Source organism: Eschscholzia californica, unplaced genomic scaffold (genome assembly GCF_041429995.1).
Source record: "Eschscholzia californica isolate CP2 unplaced genomic scaffold, dmEscCali1.0.p SCAF_3, whole genome shotgun sequence".
Taxonomy (NCBI): Eukaryota; Viridiplantae; Streptophyta; class Magnoliopsida; order Ranunculales; family Papaveraceae; genus Eschscholzia; species Eschscholzia californica.
Window position 1 is genome coordinate 59371923 of NW_028238420.1, and position 5989 is coordinate 59377911.

General features: G+C 36.3%; 1 pseudogene; it reads right to left on the reverse strand.

The window, feature by feature from the left end:
- Positions 1 to 4267: 4267 nt before the first annotated feature.
- Positions 4268 to 5365, reverse strand: LOC147552575 (E3 ubiquitin ligase PQT3-like pseudogene; annotated as a pseudogene).
- Between the last annotated feature and the right edge of the window lie 624 nt (positions 5366 to 5989).

Below are 5989 nucleotides of genomic sequence, written 5' to 3' on the forward strand. Positions count from 1 at the left end.
AGGATATTTCTAGAGTATGTAAGATACTTTCTAGAAGCTTCTCTAGAAAGTTGTAGAACCATTATTCTAGAAGTAATTTTCTAGAATACAATAATAAAATAATAATCTAGATACTAGATATTTTTATAGTTAAGGATAATTCTAGAGAAAGAATTCTCTAGAAAGAACCTTCTAGAAGATGAAGGAGAGTTTGATGGTGATACTTTCAACAGTTTTCTCTCTCAGAAGTGGAAGAAAGAGTAGTAGGTAATGGTGCTTTAGGAAGTGAACTATGAGAAGACTCTGTAGTACCTTGAATTTTAAGAGAGCTTCCTGAATTTGTCGTACTACCCTTGCTACTTGATTCTAGAATGCTATTGATGGTGCTCCTAACTGTCATATTAGGGATGAGGTCATCTGCAAGTATATTCATAGCCCGACAAAAACACATTGATTTCGAGATTATATGGTCTCTTATACATTTGTGGCAAAAACTCTGGAAACAACAAGTTTTGATAAAAACAGCATCTTACATTACTTCTCCGCATAATGGGCAGTAAAGTACTGAAGGAATCAATGTGTTTACTATTTTCAGTCAGGCATATTTTAAGTATGAATTTATGGATATACCGGACTCACTTGAGATTACTATTTTTTTCTCCCTAATGTCAAATCAGGTTGAGTTGGATGTGGGTGAATCAAGCTTAGACAAAATACACTACGACAAGTCAGGTTCAGACAGTACACAAAATACGTATACTATCTAAAACTCTAATACGGATGAAAGAAGGTGTTGTGCATCGTTGTTATTATTTGGTATTTCTTAAATCGACAGATGGTTGATTCCTACATACATTGTATAAACCTAAGTTGACGAGTAGGACCCTTAGATGGAGCTCAATTCAAAATTCTGCGGTAATACCTTAACTGAAAGGTTGGGAAGTCCAAGAGAATTAAACCAAATATCTAGAATCAGGTTTAACATTCTCGAAACTAAATCTGAGGAATAAGTTTAAAACCGCAGTACCTTAAGTGAATCTCGTATCTCATCATTGAACTTTTTACCCCGTATACTGGTCCCATAATTATATTTGCAAAGAGGAAGGGGGAGATTTTTCCACATTAGGTGTGAAAGGAAAAGCCCTGCCTCTAATATGAAAGAATTGTATGTAGAGGCTAGACACACCAAATCTCTGCTAGAAATACCCATCTATTTATTGTTTGAAAAACAAGACGAAGGGGAAGAGAGAAACGAAAAGAAAGAAAGAAAGAGGAGAAATCTAGAAGGGGGTGGTGGATGTGCGTTCTCCTTTAAAAGAAATACTGAATTGCATATATCGTTTTTTTTGTGTGTATAATGTAAGTATATATAACTAATGAAGCTAGAAAGACTTACAAAAAGAAAATTTAGAAAATAAAAAAAGTTAAAGGAAATAGTAAGATTAAACTAAACTAGTCATAACTAATTAAATTCTTTCAAGTTTATCTCTTTTGACCATTGGATTAGCCTTTGCAATGGCCTCGCGACCTATTATTTTGAAATCAAAACTACAACTATGTTCCTCAGGGTATCGGTGCACCGAACAGAAATTGTATCCGCACCGACACGTAAATCCCAAAAGTCCGACCCGTCTTTTGCAACTACAACACCGGTTCTTCTGAATTTTACGTTCTAATGGTTCCAAATCATAACTAACACGTGGCGGTATTTTGATTTTGAGTTTTTCAAAAGAATTAAGCAATTGCAATTCTAGTGAAGAACAATGATCTTTATAGCACTTGGAACAGAAATTCATGGTTGATTCAGAACCATAAAACCCACATCCATTGACGCAAAGTTGTGACTCTTCATTACTACTGCTACTAGAAATCTTGGTCTCGTTCTTGCTTATTGGATTCATCTTTGTTTGATTAATTTTGGAGTTCTTGACGCTTTGAAATATTGGTACTTGAAGAGATCAACAAATTTCCTTTTTACAGGGGTTTGGTGATTAGTTTTCTTACTGTATTAATATAGGATTTGAGTTTCTAATATTTTGAATTGAAAGTTCAAGGACTAGGGGAAATTGTTATTAGTGTAGGATTTGGTGTTACTAAATATTGTACAAATAAGGGTTTTAGGAAATTGTTATTCTATGTGGATTTTTGAGTTTCTAAAATTTTGGATTAGAAGTTAAAAGAGGAAATGACTTTATGACATGGGGAGAGCAAATTTGATTACAAAAAGGTCCATGGTGGAAAACAAATTGGTCTTCTCTTTGGCGGGAAAACACAATCTAGACAGAGCCCTAAAATTAATCTAGTTAAGCCCTAATATGAAAGGATTAATTTGAATTTATACCCAATTTTATGACCAACCAAAAAGTTTGGCCAACCATATTAGTATAACATTATGAAATGGCCTCCAAAACCATAACTGGTATTCAAACTTAACAGATTTTTACCTTTTGGTTTAAAACAAATTTACTTAAAATTGTTAGTTTTAAATGAACCAAACAAAAGAAAAATTCAAATTGAATCAGTTTACCGTAGGCAAAAATCATTTTGTTTCATGTTTACAGATTGGAATTTCTTTCAACTCTATTAGTTTAATGCTTTATCCGTCACGCTATTCATGTGTTATTTCTTAATTTGGTCAGGTTTCAGGATTGAAGTTCAGAGTTAATTCTGGGTCAAAAGTGATGAACTCGATTCAAGAGGTTCTAGGTCAAAGTACAAAAGAAGTCAAGAAAGTAGGCACTAGAAGTAAAAAAATTGTAAACTCCTTTTACTTTGGTAAAGTTGAATAAAACCCAGACTCTCAAAGTGCCTACTTTCTTGACTTCTTCTGTACTTTGGGAGTCTGAGTAGCATTGTCTGAAAAAAAGAAAATCAGTGAGCTTCGGACAACAAAGTGAATCGACAACGACATAGTCTAAATGTGGGAGAAGAGTTCTTGAGCCTCAAGGACCATTCCTTCAAAAGTGGAATAAGATATTTGTACTATCATGTGTGCATGCAGTCTCCCTGGATCCGTTGGTATTTTATGACCCAGTCATTGACGATAAAAAGAATGGCCTTGATGAGGCTAAGAAGTTGGAAACCACAACTTGTGTTTTGTGGTTTTTCACAATTTAGTAATGTAATTCAATAGTATAAAAGAACAAAAATCCTTGTTGTGTAATGAAATATGGTTCTGACTAACATTATTATGAATCAAGTGCTATTTTCTTTTGGAACTGAATGTGTTAGAGTGGTTGATTACATGTTTGTTTGTCTTTTACGTTTGACTACAAGTTTGTGAATGTTTTTTTGTATTGCATGTGAATATTTTGTTGTCCGATTCAACTTCAATGTTTAAATTAGATAATTGAACAAAGAAAATAATGAATTCTATTATTTGATATCCTTAGTAACAACTAATGAAACTAGAAACGATTACAAAAATTTAAAAACAATAAGAATGTAAACTAGAAATTTTGGTCTTGTTTTTGCTTATTGAATTCATCTTTACTTGATTTGATATCTGTGTTCTTGATAAGGAAATGATTTTTTTAGAGAGATATGGAAAAAAATAAATTCATTCAGCAATGCCTATTCAATACAAATTACAGAGAGATCAAATCGTGAGTAATCGATCTGAGTATCATAATTTCTATCTTATACTAAAACAGTTTGTTGTTCTCTTCCCCATGTTTTACAACTTCCATAATCCTGCTTGTATCCTCTGCTGCTGGAGAAATCCTTTCGATCCTCTCGTGCGGCACTCTGGTTTCCCTTCTCATTGGCGTAGACACCAACTCGTGTAGAATTATCGTACGAAGAGTGCTTTCTCTTGAAGTTCTTCTCATTGTCATCATAATCACTCAGTTCGTCGTCATATGCTCTTCTCTGTGCTCCAGCAGGGAACCTCTCTGACCTGGCTTGATGATGGTGGCGACGTTCGTCAATGGCACAAGAGTCAGATCCTTGAGAATTGATGTGTCTATCCATGTGTCTTGAATTCGTGTAAGAAACTTCTTCAATCCTGCTCTCTGCTCCCCTACTAAACTTGTGATCTTCATAGTATTCCTTGCTCTTGTCACGCCTTCCAGATTCACGCTTCCTCTTAAGGTCTGATTTTCTTTCCTCGGACTCCTCGTTACTCATAAGAGGAGGTAATACTTGGCTCGGACCCGTACCACTCGCAGATGATGCACTCAGAGGTGGAAAAGCTGGCAAGGGACATCCAAAGGGGGCTTGAGGTAGAAACCCACCAAGATGATTATCATACGGACCAGGGACATAACCCATGTAAGGCGTTCCACCATTAAAATGAGACATATATCCATCCATCCCAAGTTGTGCGCCACCCCAGTATGGGTGATATGCTGAAGAGGAAGAAGGCATCATATAGGTCGTCTACGGGCAAGAAGTCAGGTTTTCTTTTTATTCCTGGCTCACTAGCAGGTAGCTTCTGTTGCACTTTCTCTTCAACTGGCGAGGCACGACACTGTTCGTTTGGTTCCGCCGCCTCTTGTTTAGGCTCAAATCCATTAACAGTTATTGCAGTCTGGCCTTTAATAGGTACTATCGTTATCTCTTTCTCTGTCTCAGAAGTTGCAGAAAGAGTAGTAGGTGATGGTGCTTTAGGAAGTGAACTATGAGCAGACTCCGTAGTACCTTGAATTTTGAGAGAGCTTCCTGAATTTGTCGTACTACCCTTGCTACTTGATTCTAGGATGCTGTTGATGGTGCTTCTAACTGTCATATTAGGGATGAGGTCATCTGCAAGTATATTTGTAGCCCGGCAAAAACACATTGATTTCGAGATTATATGGTCTCTTATACATTTGTCGCAAAAACTCCGGAAACAACATTTTTTGGTAAAAACAGCATCTTTCATTACTTCACTGCATAATGGGCAGCAAAGTTCTGAAGGAATATCGACAGTAATTCTAGTGCAAGTTAAACCTTCCATTTCCTTATCGAATGCAGCCTCATTTGGTTTCAAAACAGCAACTTCACCACTTGGTAATGAATACGAGCCATCCGGGTTCGCCATTAACATCGACTTTGGAATACCAGTCGGAGGCTTCACTCTTTTTATATCGTAACTAGCATCACCATTAGTAGGGCAGTGTTGGATGTAATGCCCAGGGGTTTTGCATCTGTGACAGACATAGCCTTCTGGAGGTGTCTTGCAAGTAAGGCCACCATATCCGTAACTTCGACCACCAATCAATTTTTCGCCCATAAACTTTCCAAAACTTCTAACAGCAGCACCCGAATTCAAGGCAGAAGTTTCTACCAAAGCTTTAATCTTGCTATCTTCATCATCTTTGTCGAGAAGAGAATCATCGGGACCCGGAAGCAGATTGGGTAGATGAAACTTTCTGATCTTCAAAAAACTCCTTAACAAACTCATCCCACTCTGCCTCTCCTGGATAGCTCGAAAACTCTAATTCTTAATCAAAATTAGTATAAGAAATCAAACACAATGATGATTACAAGTATCTAATTTCCTGTCTTGATCTTCTTCTTCTTCTTCTTCAGCCACACAAGTAGAAGAAATTTGACAAAGATTGGGGAACTGGGATGAACACAGATGTTTAAGAATCACTAACCAAAAGCTTGAGAAGAAATCACTTTATTTTGGAGTTCTTGACGCTTTCAGTTTCGGAAGATGAGCCATTTCTTCTTTTTATAGGGGTTGTTTGGTGATAAACTTCCTTACTGTATTAGGAACTTTTGTTTCTAAAAAATTGGACAAATAAGGGTTTTAGGAAATTGCTATAATGTATGTGGGATTTTGAGTTTCTAAAATTTTGAATTAACAGTTAGAAAAGGAAACTGGTCCGACTTTGTTAATGAAGTCCCGAAGTAGACCGAACTGATTCCTTCTGGTTTATAATATGGGGAGAGCATTCAAGACTTGGTAAGTGGTTGATTCCCTTTAGTTTATAATCTCGGGAGAGCATTCAAGACTTTTTGTTTGAACCAAGTGAAACACATTTTCATTCATAAGTGATTGAATCACAATGTTACATGG